This window comes from Ursus arctos, unplaced genomic scaffold (genome assembly GCF_023065955.2).
Source record: "Ursus arctos isolate Adak ecotype North America unplaced genomic scaffold, UrsArc2.0 scaffold_36, whole genome shotgun sequence".
Taxonomy (NCBI): Eukaryota; Metazoa; Chordata; class Mammalia; order Carnivora; family Ursidae; genus Ursus; species Ursus arctos.
Genome location: NW_026623050.1, coordinates 20,283,096 through 20,298,241, shown reverse-complemented (window position 1 = coordinate 20,298,241; position 15,146 = coordinate 20,283,096). Strand labels below are relative to the sequence as shown.

Here is a 15,146-nt window from a genome sequence, read left to right as displayed (position 1 = left end):
GCAGAGGAGCCTGATGTGGGGCTCGATCCCATAATGCTGGGGTCACGCCCTGAACCGAAGGCAGACGCTTAATGACTGCGCCACCCAGGTGCCCCAAAATTATTTATACTTATTTAAGAAAGCAGCCTTGAAAATGAACATGCTTCCTCTGTCACTAGAATACCGTATTTCAGAGCCACTAATCTTGTTTTTTCATAGGTTCATTGATTAATTCATATAAAGCCTTACCAGCTGCCAGGTCAAAGCATAATAATAAAATTGGTTGCCAAGAGACTGAAAAATCTGTTCATTCTTATTAACAGCAGTTCATCTATCCTACCCTGATCCCACCACATGGGTGGCTGGTCAAGTCTCATCTGGGTATGACTGGTTACTGATCTCCTGTGTATTTGTATCATTAAAAACCAAGACTGGGTCTCAGTCAACTAACTAAACCTTATGATAAGGTATTTTTGTTCTTGTTATACTAGCCCTCAGATGGGGGAGGAATAAGACATATAGAAATAGGTCATGACTTAAATGTTCATTTGAGAAACCCAAGAATTTTAAAATATAATCTATGGTGGCCAGGACTTCTTTGTTTCTTACAAAGCGTGATTAATTTTCATAGTGAATCTCACCACTGCAAGGGAGTGACCCCAAGAATGAGTAAAAAGGTCTAGCAACCCTTGAAAAGATAAGGTGTTATTCTAGTTAGATACTGGAGACCAGATGTGGCCAAACAAGCTGCTGGCTGTTCCTGACTGGGCTTCCGTTGTCAGGGGCAAGGTCACGTGTCCATTGCCCTGCCCTGCTTCGGCACAGAAAGCCATGAAATGGTTGTGTTGCTTCCTCAGGGAGTGACTCATCCCCGTGTTCTGGAGCTCCTGCTTGAATGTGGGGGAGCCTACATAGCTGGGACTTAGTAGGCTGGCTTTTAGTCTCTGATACTGCTGACAGTTAACTAGGTGATACCCCATCAGTGGTTCTCGGGGCTGATTTTGACCCCCTCCTCCCCTGGGGACATTTGGCAATGTCTGGAGACAGTTTTGGTTGTCACAACTGAGGAATGACTATTGGCATTTAGTGAGAGAGGTGTAGGACGGCTCCTCGTGACAAAGGATTACCCTGCCCAAAATATTAACTGTGCTGAGGCTGAAAAACCCTGCATTTGACAAATCACCGACTCTCCCTGACCTGCGTTTTCCCGAGTTGTACATTCTCTCCATCGTGTAAAGTTCACTAAGCCTGACTCCACCCTTGTTGTCTTTCTCATCTCTCTCTTACCCTGATTCTAGGTCATTATATGTAGAATAGGGTCCTATTCTGTCAATATTGATGGGCAGTCGGGATTGAGAACCCCTGCCCTCGGGGATCACATGGAGTAGGTCTTGTGAGGGTGCCAGGTGGACCCTCTGAGAGGAACGGACCCTGTGGTGACAGCCTGTCCGTAGGAAGTCTGCCGTGTGATTCAGCGTAAGTGGAAGCCTGCCAGAAACCCACAGAGAGCGTTGTGACTCCAGGCTTGGTTTCCAAATTCCTCAGGGCCCTGTGCTCTCAGCACCTATGTATGATGAGCTCTCAGCTGACCAGGAGTGTCTACTCCCCAAATTTCCAGCCAGCAACCATACCTTTGTGCCAGGGGTGCCTTGGACATCAGACATTCCCAAGGAAATATTAAGATGGACAATTTCTTCATGAACACCTGGTTTTCTGCTTAACTAGAGCCTCTGAAAGCTTTAAAAGTCAATAAGAAAAGCTCCCTACGCTAAGTCATCAGGCCATTTTGCCACCCAGGTAAGGAAATCTCATTTACTATTCTTACAGCGTCATGTAATTCAAACGCTGGTAGGCTGTAGAAACCAGGTAGCTCAGCCTCCCCTCCACCTCAGAGGTTCAGAGCTGTGCTCAAGGTCACATAGTTAATCGATGCCAGGGAAGGTTCTAGAAGACAGGTCTGTCTGCTGGTTCTCCATCGTATTCTTTCCATGTCCCCATGCTAATATTTCTTGATTGTAACCAGGTATATGACATGTTTTGTTGTTTAAAAGAAGTGACTTACAGATGAAGCTTTAACAAGCAGTGTCTCTTCCTTGACCCTTCTGAAATATCACAGGAAGTGAAACAAATATATTATGACTTTAACCTAAGTTAAAGCCATCCAGAAATAACTGAGTGCTTGCTATGGTTATGCGCCAGCTGCCATCATTTCTTCCCAATATTGCTCCTTTTCTGGTCCTGTTCTTGCCCCCTCCCCCACCCCTGCCACAGCCCATTCCTCACGCAAAGCCCGTGAGCTTTAAAAAATGTAAATCAGATCCCATCCTTCTTCTCCTTTAAATTCCTCTGCCGTTTCCCACTGCAGTTGGTATAAGATTCAAATGTTCTGACCGGGGTCTGTAGCGGTCTCCATGATCCGGGCCCTGCTGGCCTCCATGACCTCAGCTCATCCCTGCGCCTCCATCCTCAGACTCATCTCCTTCCTTTCTGTTCCTTGGAGATGCCAAGCTCATTCCTTCCTCAGAGCCTTTGCACTTGCCCTTAACTCTTCCTCAACGTGTTATTCTCTAGATCCTTACTGGCTGGCCCCTTGGCTTCATTCGGATTTAATTTCAAATATCACCCCTTCAAAGAGTGGGTGATGACGTTCACCCTGATGACTGTTGAAGGTAGCCTCTGGTCACTCACTGTCCCATTACTGTGTTGTTGTCGTCACCGTACTTATTACTGTTTGGAATTATTTTATCCTTGTGTTCACTTATTTGTTGTCTCTCTCTTCCTGCTAAAATGTTCTGTCCATGAGGCAGGAATTATGTCTGTTTTGTGAAGTGCTATGGGTTTAACCCCTAGAATCATACCTGGCACATGACAGATGGTAAGATAATAATGAATGAATGACAGGGGCACCTGGGTGGCTCAGTCGGTTAAGTGTCTGTCTTCAGCTCAGGTCCTGGGATCGAGCCCCACATCGGGCTCCCGGCTCAGCGGGGAGTCTGCTTTTCTCTCTGCCCCTCACCCTGCTTGTGCTCTCTCTCACTCTCTCTCTCTCTCAACTAAATAAATAAAATATTTTAAAAAATAATGAATGAATGACAGAGTAAGTAAAGAGCAGTTGGTAATAGAGAAGATTGCTTTGTAGACTTAGTCCTATGTAATTCTTGTTTTCTCTTACATGTCGGACTTTATTTTTTAAACTAAAACCAGAATGCTACTTTACTGATACGTGAGAAATAGAACTGTCCAAGTAGACTAGACTTTTTTCTTTGAGGACTAACGCGCTTGCCTCCTGTAGTAAAATTCCATGGGGAGCACATATAAAAGAAGACAGCTGCTTGGTAAGCACAGACTCAGGGCACAGGGACTTAGAAATCAAACAGATCTGAGAGCTGCAGTGCTGGAAAGATCACGCTGGTAATGGTTCCTCACAACTGGCTGACTGTGAAAATCACACGGGGAGATTTATTAAAACATACCCACACAAAGCCACACATTTTCCAGCCTCTCCTTTGGAGATTCTAATTTAGTAGTTTGCAGCCAGGCCTGGGGAACCCATGTTTTCTTTGAAATGCTGCCAAAATGATTGATGGTACACGACCAGGTTTGGGAACCAGTGACTGAGCCCACCCCTGCTTCCAGATAAGTAGACTGAGGCTCAGAGAGATCAAGTGCCTGCCTCACCCAGGGTCACATATAGGGTGAGCAGCGAGGTGGCACTCAAATCTCCCGGCTTTCTCTCTGCACTGTTCACAGAACACGACCACAAAGATTCTCAAGGGCAGAGGCCGCAGCACTACCTCGGAAATGGCTGGTTTATTACTTTTTTTCTTTATTTACATAAAACGAACCAGTCTGCTGTCAAACAGGAAATGCATACAACCTAGTTTTCCTTCTTTATTACAAAGTGTCAGATCAATTAGATTTTAGATTCTGGGGCTGCAGAGTGACAATCAAAGTGTCGTTCTGGGGCCATCAGCACCATCTGGAACTTGTTAGAAATGCAGATTCTCAGCCCAGAAGTACTGAGTCTGAAAGTCTGGAGGGAGGGCCCACAGTCTGTATTTTTTTTTTTTTTTAGATTTTATTTATTTATTCGACAGAGATAGAGACAGCCAGCGAGAGAGGGAACACAAGCAGGGGGAGTGGGAGAGGAAGAAGCAGGCTCATAGCGGAGGAGCCCGATGTGGGGTTCGATCCCATCATGCCAGGATCACGCCCTGAGCTGAAGGCAGATGGCCAACCGCTATGCCACCCAGGCACCCCCACAGTCTGTATTTTAAAGCCATCCAGAAGATTCTGATGCACACTCAAGTTTGAGAACCACTGTCCATCTGTACATTTTGCAATCAACCATTGGTTAAAGCTGCTGGCCTCTGCCTTTTTTGTCCGTGACTCAGTAACATCAAGGCCTCAAGTTAAGCTAGCCATCTGCTTTCTTTTGTGACATTTATTCAAAACAGGGCCTATTGTTATAAATCCTCATTAGAATGCCATACACAAGGAAGGAGGGGGAGGGATTAATACTTATTGAGCACCTGCTGTGTGTGAGGAACCATGTGGGAGGCTATTCTCTCATTTTATTCTCACCACCATCCTGCTGGGTGGGTATTAGTACCCTCAGTTTACAGATTTGGAATAGGAAGGCTGGTAGAGGTTAAACATGGTCTCCTCTATGGGTCCTTTGACCAACTATAATTGTATGTTTTGCTGTCTGTTGTCTCCCTAGAACAGCTGCTCTCAGATCTTCTTATGTATAACCAGGAATCCCCTGGGAAGCTTGTGCAAATTCCCTACCCTCTCTTTCAGACATCCTAATTCAAAGCCTGGTTGGAACCAGGACTTTGGATTTTCATCAAGTACTCAGGTGCTTCCGCTGCCAGTGGGCCTCTGGCCATACTTGGAGAAATCCTGTCCTGGCTCCACCCCCAGGGGTTGGACTGGGTGCTCCTCGAAGTTTTGATGAGGTTCTGTGGTTCTCCAGTGTTTCGTGTGCTCACAGGCCTTGGGCACTGGGTGGGGATGTTGGCAGAACAAATGTGAGCCTGGGACGAGGGATCTCGGGAGCCTGTATAAAGTGGTCTCACATTTCTGCTCTCTGCTGCCTCTTAGAGGGTTCCTAGTCCATGTTTTGGCTTTGAGTAACTTGCTCCTTTCTGTTCTCTATCCCAAATTGTGCAACGTTTCTTATAGCAACTTCACCCTTGTGTTGGTGGGATGCACAGTTGTGAGCAATTTCCTCCAGGCTGTAATTAATATCTATCGAATACTAAGTTGCTTTGGGTTTGAGGTCAGAAATGGTGGTTCATCTGTTTGATGATAACATAGATACTTAGGGTTAGAATTGACATTTTAATGAATGAGTTGTCAGTCCATTAGGAGACTGAATGATTTGGTTCCATTTTGAAGGATGCAAGTTAAAAAAGAATGTCTGGTGTGCTGCCTGATGTCCTTTGTGAGGTGGCATGTTGATTGGTCCATAGGTTTGGAAGCAGCTACTGATGTAAACACCCCCTGGCCTCCCATAGTATAAAAAAGATGCATGTGTCAGAAGATGGTGAGAACCTCCCAGGCCTTTGCCCAGTGGAGAAGTCAGCAATGTGGAAATATTAAATATCTTTAATATGTCTTAGTCCCTGAAATAAAATTGTGTAGGGCAAGGGCAGGAGGAAATTCACAAAAGCACACATTTCGGTCTCCTGAGAACCACTGTACATAAGGCAAATTATCTTTGCCAGGAAAAAAATAACCACGTTACAGGCTAAGTATCTAAGAATAATTTCTTTTGGCACTGCTGTCCGAGTTGACACTAACAGTATGTAACTAGTACGGTAGCCAGAGCTACATTTGAGGGCTTACTGTGTTTCAGGAAGTATACAAGTATTCTCTCCTTTAATCCTCAACAGACTTTCAAGGTAGATACTATCCTTTATTTTACAGATGATTAAACAAGCTCAGGAGGATTAGGTAATTTTCTCAGGGCTGGGACTGAGGTTTCCGGGGATGCAAGTCTGTCAGTGTTGGGGCACCTGGGTGGTTCAGGCAGCTAAGCGTCTGCCTTCAGCTCAGGTCATGATCTCAGGGTCCCTGGATCAAGCCCAACATTGGGTTCCCTGCTGTGGGGAGCCTGCTTCTCCCTCTGCCCAACCCCCCCCCAACCACTTGTGCTCTGTCTCTGTTAAATAAACAGATAAAATCTTAAAAAAAAAAAAAAAACCCACCAAAACCAAAGAAAAACTGTCAGTGCTAAAACTAAGACAGCCCTGAATAAACTGGGATGGTTGGTTACCCTGAGTGTCACCCAGCCCACTCATCCATACTTGATAGTTAGGAAGTAAACCCAAAGGGTTCTGAGTAGTCAAACAGATGGTTCATATATTGAAACTTGCTGATCTGCCTCACAGAGACTTTCGGAACATTCCTTGGCACCCCTTTTCCTCCATTTTACGTGCAGTTCTAATAAGCTTGATTATTTGGTTTCCAGGTGCCTTGTCAATTAGAAACTGAACATTGGAAGGGGAAGCGGTTATTGTCGAAAGGTACACTGATTACTATGGCGAGGGACATCTGGCTGAAGGTGGGAGCAAGGAGAATGAAGTATAAATGAGCAAAAGACGGAATCACTACAGTGGCAAACATACCTTAATAAAAACAGCTGTTATTGAACACTATGTGCTGAACACTATTTTAAGCACTTATAAAGAATCACATAATTCAGTTCTTACAAAATAATCCTATTAGCCCTCTTCCTCAGAGGAGGAAGCTGGGGCACAGAGAGGTTGAGTAACTTGCTAAAGATCACACAGCCAGTGAGTGGTGAAGCTGAGATTCAAAGTCTCCAGAGCCCAGATCCTCCACATCCTGCTTCACCGTAGGTCCTAGACGCTGAGGAGGTAGCACAAGTTAGTGATGTTTATTGTGATGCCCTGAATCAACCAAGGAAAAATAATTAAAGCGTGGACATTGCATTTTACAGTAGTTCCCCCCTTATCCGCGGGGCATATGTTCCAAAGTCCCCAGTGGATCCCTGAAACCGTGGGTGGTACTAAACCCTATATCTACTATATTTTTTCCTATACATACATACCTCTGATAAAGTTTAATTTATAAATTAGGTGCAGTAAGATTAACAGCAATAACTAATAATAGAACAATTATAACAATACACCGAATGAAAGTTATGTGAATGTGGTGTCTCTCTCTCTCCAAATACCTTATTGTGCTGCCCTCATCCTTCTTGTGATGATGTGAGATGATAAAATTACTATGGGATGAGCTGAAGTGATGTGAGTGACGTAGGCTTTGCGATGCAGCCTTAGGCAGCTGCTGGCCTTCTGAGGAATCGTCATCGATCGTGCGCTTCCGGACCACTACTGACCCCAGGTACTGAAGCCCCGGAAAGCAAAGCCATGGGTGCGGTGGCGAGTGTATGACCGTATTTTGTAGGAATTTATTTTTAAAATTTTATCAAGGTTATACATGGACATAGTGCTACAGGCCTGTTAACAAAAAACCATTAGTCTCCTCCCCCAGCTCATTTCCTGCTGCGCAGAGACAACTGCTTTCAATTCTTGTAATTAGGTGACTCTTGCTGGTAGTTACATCCCTTGTCTCTAAATGACATACTGGATATTTCTATGGTCGAGTTTCAGTTTTAAGCATTATTTAAATGCCCATGCCTAGACACTTCACCATGGAAGAGGAGAATTTTAACTCATTTCCCCCACCTATCTCACCACACGTGTATCCATTTCCGTCCCCCACTCTCAAGTTATGTCATAGTTTTAGTTAGATCAGTACGTCCTGGGCTGCTTGTTTTTGTCTTTAGGTCTTCTCTCCGGGGCTGGGCGGATTCTCCAGAAAACATTTGAACCACCTGCCTGTGGAGAATGCGAAGTTCCGGCGTGGGGGGGTGGGGGTGGAGGCATCTCAGTATTGAGAGGATTGGGATCTAAGCCGACTTCCGCTATTTTTAGCCTTGACTTTACCCTCCCCTCACCTCCAGGAGTGTTTGGGGGTCTGAATGCCTGAGCCTTTCTGCAGATTCTGTGATGAGTTGCTTTTTGGCTTTCCCCAGTGAAAGATAAGCGTCGTCTTTTCCAGGTGGGCTCATCAGTTACCTCGTGTCCATTTACTTTCTAGCTTCCAAGTTTTGTTGCTGTTGTTTCCACTCCCTTTCTCTTTGTCCTTGTGACTTCATGTCTAAAACAAAACAAAACACCCCACCTCGTTTTATTGTTATGTTAATGAGATTTGGGGGGGAGGTAGCAGAACTAAGGTGTGTGTTTAGTACGCCATCTTTATCCTGAAGTCGGAAAGACACTTTAGAAAGCTTTCAATGTGGAGGGGTCAAAAAAAGTTTGTGTTGCTCTAATGCGAAGACTACTAGTTCTAGGAAACATGGAAGTTTTACTTCTACATGCTACTTGAAGTGTAGTTCTAGGACTAGGACCATGGATATCACCACGGCCCCACCGAAACTTACAGAATCAGAATTAGCATTTTACCAAAATCCCTGAGAGTCCTAAGCATGCTGAAGATTGAGAAGTGCTACCATGAAACTTTACTCAACTCCTACTATAATTAGGATAAGCTAATTTTAATGAATTTTAATCTAGGATTTAAAAATCTTGGTACATTCCCTTACTATACTATAATTGTCCAAATTCTAGAGGTCGCTGTGAGATAATATAGAGGAGTAGTTAAGTTTTCAAGAAAATGCACCCTCTCCGCCTTTATAAACCATGTCTGTTCATCTGAGTCAACATCAGATGTGAACCAGAAATTCCATGTCATTTGCCATGAGAGATTTCGGACTGGTTGCATTCAGGCTTTTTTGGTTGGCCACACTTCCTGGGGTTGGTGATAAGATTTTATAGATTGGATAGGCTGAGTCTTCAGTCACACATCAAGCTGCCAAAGTTGTAGGGTGGCTTCCCCTAGAGGCAAAGGATAGATTAATTAGTTTGAGCCCAGCATCTGTCCCAGTGACGGTATACACTCAGCAAGTGATTGTGGGATGAGCGAACCAAAGATAAAATTCCTGTCTTCTAGGTATTCACCAACCAACATAATTGGATGTCACCATACAGGGTTGACCAGCTCTAGGAAAGAGTAAGCACAGAAGAAAGGGCATCTAACTGCATTACTGGCAGAAGGCGCCAAAGGGCTATGTGTTTTGATGAACCTCGCCTGGTGGGTTTGGAGCAGCGGCTCTCAGTTTAGTGTGTATTAGAATCACTTGGTGGGCTTGTTAACACACAGACCCTGTAGCCATCCTGACGATTTCTGATTCAGTACACCTGGGGTGGGCCAAGGACGTGCATGTCTAACCATGTCCCGGGGGATGCTGATGATACTGATTTCACATTTTGAAAACCACTGGTTTTAGAGAATTATGAATAGTCCTTGTGGCTGGAGTGAGCGGGCAGGGAATCGTCCGTGATACTGAAGGCAGAAGTCGAAGGAGTAGGGATTTCATTATGGAGTTTGTGGGGAGTCAGGTTTTGCAGAGGAGAGGGAGGGACACCCATTTGCAGTTTGGAAAGGTCATTTTGGGTGTGGTGTGGAGGAGGGATCAGTAGCAGGGCCAGGCGAGAGGCCAGAAAACTAAGTAAGTGGATGATCCTAGCCATCCAGATGAGAAATAATAAAAACCTGGAATACAGGTGGGAGGAGGAAAGATCCCTAGAACTTGGTGGCCAGTTGGAAGTGGGCGGGGAAGAGAGGGAGGAGTCGCTGCGGACCAACAGGTTGCTGGCTGGATGGGTGTTGGGATTGTTACTTAAGACATAGGAAGAGGGGCGTCTGAGCAGGGTCTGGAAGGAAGAGCAAAGGGGGTAAGTCAAGGGCAGGACGTGTTGAATTTAAATACCAGCAAGAAATCCGGGTGGCCCTCCTGGTAGGCAGTTTTATTTCTGGGTCCGAGGCCAGGAGAGGCCTGGGAAGTCACCTAGCCCGTCCCTTCTGCCACTTTGATTTGATCTCCTGTGTTGTTTGGATCAGGCATTGCATTTGTGAAGAAACGCTGTTAGTATAACCTTTAAGGGCCTGGGGAATGCAATACTTTCAAAGATTCTTTCTCAAGAAAACAAATATTCTACTCTTGATTGGGGGAAAAGAGTTGGAGTACCAGTCTTCTACCACTAGAAGAGGTTAATACAGCTGCCGTCGTCTGAGAGCCCAGTGGAATTGGGTTTTGGTAAGCTTGAAAGGAGCAAAATCACTTGACTGGTCTGCAGGCCATATGACGAACAGCTGAGACTCATTAGCTGGATTGTGGGTTTTTACAGAGATGCCTGATTTTGGAAGTTGATGGAGTGCCCTGCTTTTCAAAAGACTCTTTTGAAAAACTTTTCCAAGTAGGCGATTCTGACTTTAGCATTTCCCTTTGTATAACATAGACAAAAAGTAACTTTTTTGAAGAGGACATGTGATTGGACGTTGTCTAATTGTTGAAGTGTTGGGACCAACATTTCTGAAGTTTTAGAAAAACAACCAACGACTTATACTCCCTCCTTCAAGGTATGGTTTTGTGTTTTTATATATATATGCTTTTGTAGAGGTTTCGAATTCTACCATGCCAATTTTCATGTACTTAGAATATGTGCAATTTAACATAAAATACCACTGCACATGTTAACTTTGTTTTTTTTTTTTTTCTTTAAACCAAAGACTCTGAGACACCTGCTAAATTTCTGGGGCGTAGTTTGAAAATTGCATTTTCCATTGCCGTCGAGTGGGTATGAATACTGACTGCATTTTTCCTTTCTTAACTTTAATAAAGTAACATAGGTTTTTATTCTCAGATAATGTTTTTTTATTTAAATTCAATTAGCCAACTTTTAGTACATCATTAGTTTCAGATAATATGTTGAATAGAGCTGATTAAGGAATTAAATTGCTCTAAGTCTTGCTCATTCTCGGAGGAGTTCATAAAAATACAAACTTATTGGGATTTTGTTTTCTAATATTATTAATAACTTTAATGGAGGAAAGCTTTAGGTAAGTATGTGTTTTACTATTTCTTCTATGAATTAAATTTGGCTCCAAAGAATTGTTAATTTTGTTAGGTTTGGTCGTAGTATTGTGGTTACGTAAGGAAAGGTCCCTAGGTTTTATAGATGCTTAGTGATAGTACGCAGGAGTGAAAGATCTGGGGGTTGGGTCTCATGGGGTCTGATGTACACTGAACAGTTGTGTCTCCTTCCGGATACGTGCTGGTTTGCCAGCACTGCCATGACAAAGCTCTACAAACTGGGTGGCCTCACTAGCAGACAGGTGCTGGCAGGGTCCGATCCTTCTGAGGATTGTGAGGAAGCATCTTCCAAGGCCCTCTCCTTGGCTTGCAGATGGCAGAGTCTCCCCATGTCTTATCTTCTAATCTTCCGTCTATGCGTGTCCTCCGATGAAGAAGGAGTTTGGATGCAGACACGCAGGGCATGCCGCTGATTAGTGTTGGAGTCAAGGCAGTGTCCTGACTGCCACTCCGGGGCGCTGACCAATTCCTCGTTTTGTTTTATTTGCTGCGAGCTCAGGCTTTTCTCCTAGGAGCAAATCCAGAGCCCTGATTATCAGAAATCACTATGGGAGAAAGCATTAATCAAAAGTTGACTTTGGGGTGCCTGGGTGGCTCAGTCATTATGTGTCTGCCTTCAGCTCAGGTCATGACCCCGGAGTCCCGGGATTGAGTCCCTCATCGGGCTCCCTGCTCAGCAGGGAGTCTGCTTCTCCCTCTGACCCTCACCCCACTTGTGCTCTCTCTCTCAAAAAAAAAAAAAAAAAAAAAAGAAAAGAAAAAAAAAGGAAAAAGTGTCGTGGGGAGGAGTGTTTATTCATGAGGGCATCGTGTCCATAGAAGGTCCAGGTGGGATTTAATACATTCCAAAGGAGTTTATCCCCATCTTGGTGGCTTTCTCTGTCTCTTACGACTTTCTCCTTGTCCTTTCCAGACACAGTGTTCAGTGACCCAGCAGCCATTAGAATACAAACACATGATTTTTTTTTTTTTTAATTCTGCTGCCCGCAAGACAGGAACTGTGGCAGCAAATGCTGATGAAACCTTGCGGCCGGCAGGATGGCACCATAGCAACCCAGACCTGCGCCTGTGAGCAGGTCTCGGAACCCAGGCTGCCTCCCCGCTGTCCCAGTTTCCACCCTCCCGAGACCTTCCGTACCTGAGTGCTCAAAGAGGAAATGCTCACCACTTCCCTCTGTTCCGTTTTCTCCTTTTAGGATGGAAGCTTCCTGAGATCTCTTCATTTTTTGCCATCCCTCCTTTCTTCTGCCCTCTGCACTTGGTCGATTTATAGCTAGAGCTCCAGGCAGAGTATACCTCATAGGTAATGAGTCACGGAAAGCCCATTTAAAACAAAAGCTGATTTTCGCAGAAGCCATAATTGATTTGTACTGTCTTTGCAAGAGGACGCCTTCCTGCTTGCTTCTGTGCTCCTGCAGTTGCTGCGTTTGGCCGGGGCCCTGCCCTCTCGGCAGTGGCGGGTTCCGTGGGGGTTGGAGGGGTCGGGGGTTGACGAGTGAGATCAGAGTGCTGCTCAAGAGAGGTTTGCATCACTGATGATTCTCTCGAGGCAGGAGCCACTTTGCTCAAAACACCGATACGGATCATCCTTCCAAGAACTGAGAGCATCTGTTTTCTCCATTTCATACTGTTAGGTTTCTCTTCTCCCTGATGTTGTCTGAGCAGGGAATCTCTAGCTGTGAATGCTAGATATATCACTCGGCAAATATTAAATGGGTCCCCTGTTTCACAAGAAGGAGAGAGTCCAGATGTCTTTACACTGGCACCTCTGTGCTTTGGTGACTGTGGACTATTGTTTTAAAAAATCTCTTCCTAGTGTCCTTCTTGGGTCTCTCTTCATTCTCAATGGTCATCTTATCTCTCCCATGGACTCAGGAAATCAATTATGTTCATAATTCTAAAATCCATGTTGTTAACACTGAGTTTGCTTTTGAACCCTAGTTCTGTTTTCCAAATGCCAGTTATACACAACTCCCTGGATGTCCAGCATGTCTAAGGGACATTTAATTGATCATGTCTGACACTGTAGCATTGTAGTAATGTGTCTGGGTTCAAATGTTGGCTCTACAGGTGGCGGGTTGAGTGACCTTGAGAAGTTATTTAACCTTTCTGTGTATCAGTCTTCTCATCTGAAAATTAGAGCCCTTATATGGTTATTATGAGGATTAAATGAGTTGGTATTTTTTTACTTTTAAAGATTTATTTATTTATGTCAGAGAGCACAAGCAAGAGGGGCAGAGGGTGAGGGAGAGAGAATCCCAAGCCGACTCCATGCTGAGCATGGAGCCTGACTCGGGGCTCCATCTCACGACCCTAAGATCATGACCTGAGTCATTTCACCAACTGTGCCACCCAGGTGCCCCTAAATGAGTTGGTATTTTAAAGGGCTTAGAAAAGCACTAAGTGTTGGTTATAATAATCATCTCAAGCCATCTTTTCCTGTCTTCGTTAATGACAATAGCATTCATTCCATTGCCAAACCAAAAGTTTTGGTTATCTTTAACTTCTTTACCAGTCAGTTAAGAAGTTATACTAATTCTTCTACTTCCTAAATATACCTTGAATTATTCCTTTCCTCTTCTTTCCCACTGTCACCGACCCAAATCAAATCACCACCTCTCCCATCCCCTTCTGACCCTCTGCGGTATATTCCCAGTATCCACAGTGTGCCAGGAAGATCTCTCTAAGGCACACACCTCGTGTTCCTCTCTTCCATAAAAGTCTGCGGTGGCTGTCGATTGCCCAGAGGATAACACGGACTTTTTATGTTACAGAGGAGTCCTTTCAGGCCTCAGTTGCTGAGTCTCTCCCACCTTTATAGCCCCTCTACATCCTCTCCCATGCCCTTGCACTGCTTTAGCCGTCTGCTGCGGCCCCCTAAGTGCACATGCCCTTCTCCCCCTTACACCACTGCAAGTGCCAGGGTCTTCACTCCACTCCCACCCTCCCAGGCTGTCTCCCAGCACTTGCTCCCTTCTCACGGCTGGAAGCCTCGTCTGGGTTTTATACTTTGAATGCCAGACAGCTCTTACCTAATTCCATGCCATTTATGTCCACCTTTCAGATTAGCATCAAAGATCATTTTGTTGATAGTTTCTGTTATCTTTAAAGGATGGTACTTATTTGACATGTGAAGTCCTTGGTCACATCACTTTGTGAGCTCTGTGATTTTCTGTCCATTTACATGTATTACTTGTCCCTTGGTGTGCCAGTTTTAGCCCTTGACTTGGATGCTACTCTGTGACGTTTTCCTGATTCCCTCCCCAGGCCTATTGGGCGCCTTGTCTTCCTTCTAACCCTCTCTGCCCAGCCCTCCCACCTGCCCAGCATCGTGTGTGTATTTGTTACAGTTCTTGCTTCACTGTTCCTTTCCACAGAGAGCGCTTCTATTAGACTTGCTCTTCCAGAGCTATGTTCTCAGCGTTTCACATAGTGACGAGTGCCAGGCATGTTCTCGAAGCTTGTTTGTTAAATGCATGACGTTTTAACTGATGTGCTTACAGGCTGGTGCCTGAATTGAATCATCAGAAGCAGGCTCTCCTTCCTCAGTGACTTCAAGCTTTGCTGGTGTGTCTTTTGATCGTTGGCATAGGCCAGTCTACTTATCAAACTTTGTTTGAGATTATGAACACCTTTTGGGGTGGTATTTGTATGTCATTTTGCATTTAACTTCCGTTAGGGACATTTGGTGTAGGTTTCTTGAGAAATCTTTCCATACCCGTCCCACGTGGTACTACCCTTCCCGACATCCTCCTGTGCTGTAGAATTTTTGTCATTTCGCGTCTGTCAGTCGAGCCAAGTTTATTTTCCTCTAAAACAACTTAAATGTTCTGTTTAGCTCAAAATCTATTTTTAAGGCTTTACTAGTTATTAAAAGTGTTTAAAAACCAAAAGTGATCAAAGGTTTGTAGAACTCACAAAATGAAAATGCACTTTTTTTTTTAATGCTATGATAAAACTTACTCACTGCAGGCAGTGGCTGTAGGTCCTTTGGAGTCAGATATAGACTCCAATACTATATACTCTTGTGATGTTTAATTTGTTTTTCTAAGTACTAAAGATTTTAGAGCTTTGTTACAGAGCTGCTTGCTGATTTCTATTCTGTGTAAGTGCCCTTTTTCACTTCTAGAGCACG

General features: G+C 44.5%; 1 protein-coding gene across 5 annotated transcripts in view; it reads left to right on the top strand.

The window, feature by feature from the left end:
- RAB27A (RAB27A, member RAS oncogene family) overlaps positions 1–15,146 on the top strand; it is an 83,657-nt gene that overhangs the window by 18,460 nt on the left and 50,051 nt on the right. For 2 of the 5 annotated variants that reach the window (XM_044391027.3, XM_026518521.4), the window contains exon 2: positions 10,377–10,497. The exons of the other annotated variants lie outside the window; for them this stretch is intronic. The gene's annotated coding sequence lies outside the window, so the exon portion shown is untranslated. The remainder of the gene's footprint in view (positions 1–10,376; positions 10,498–15,146) is intronic. 5 annotated transcript variants of the gene reach the window in all.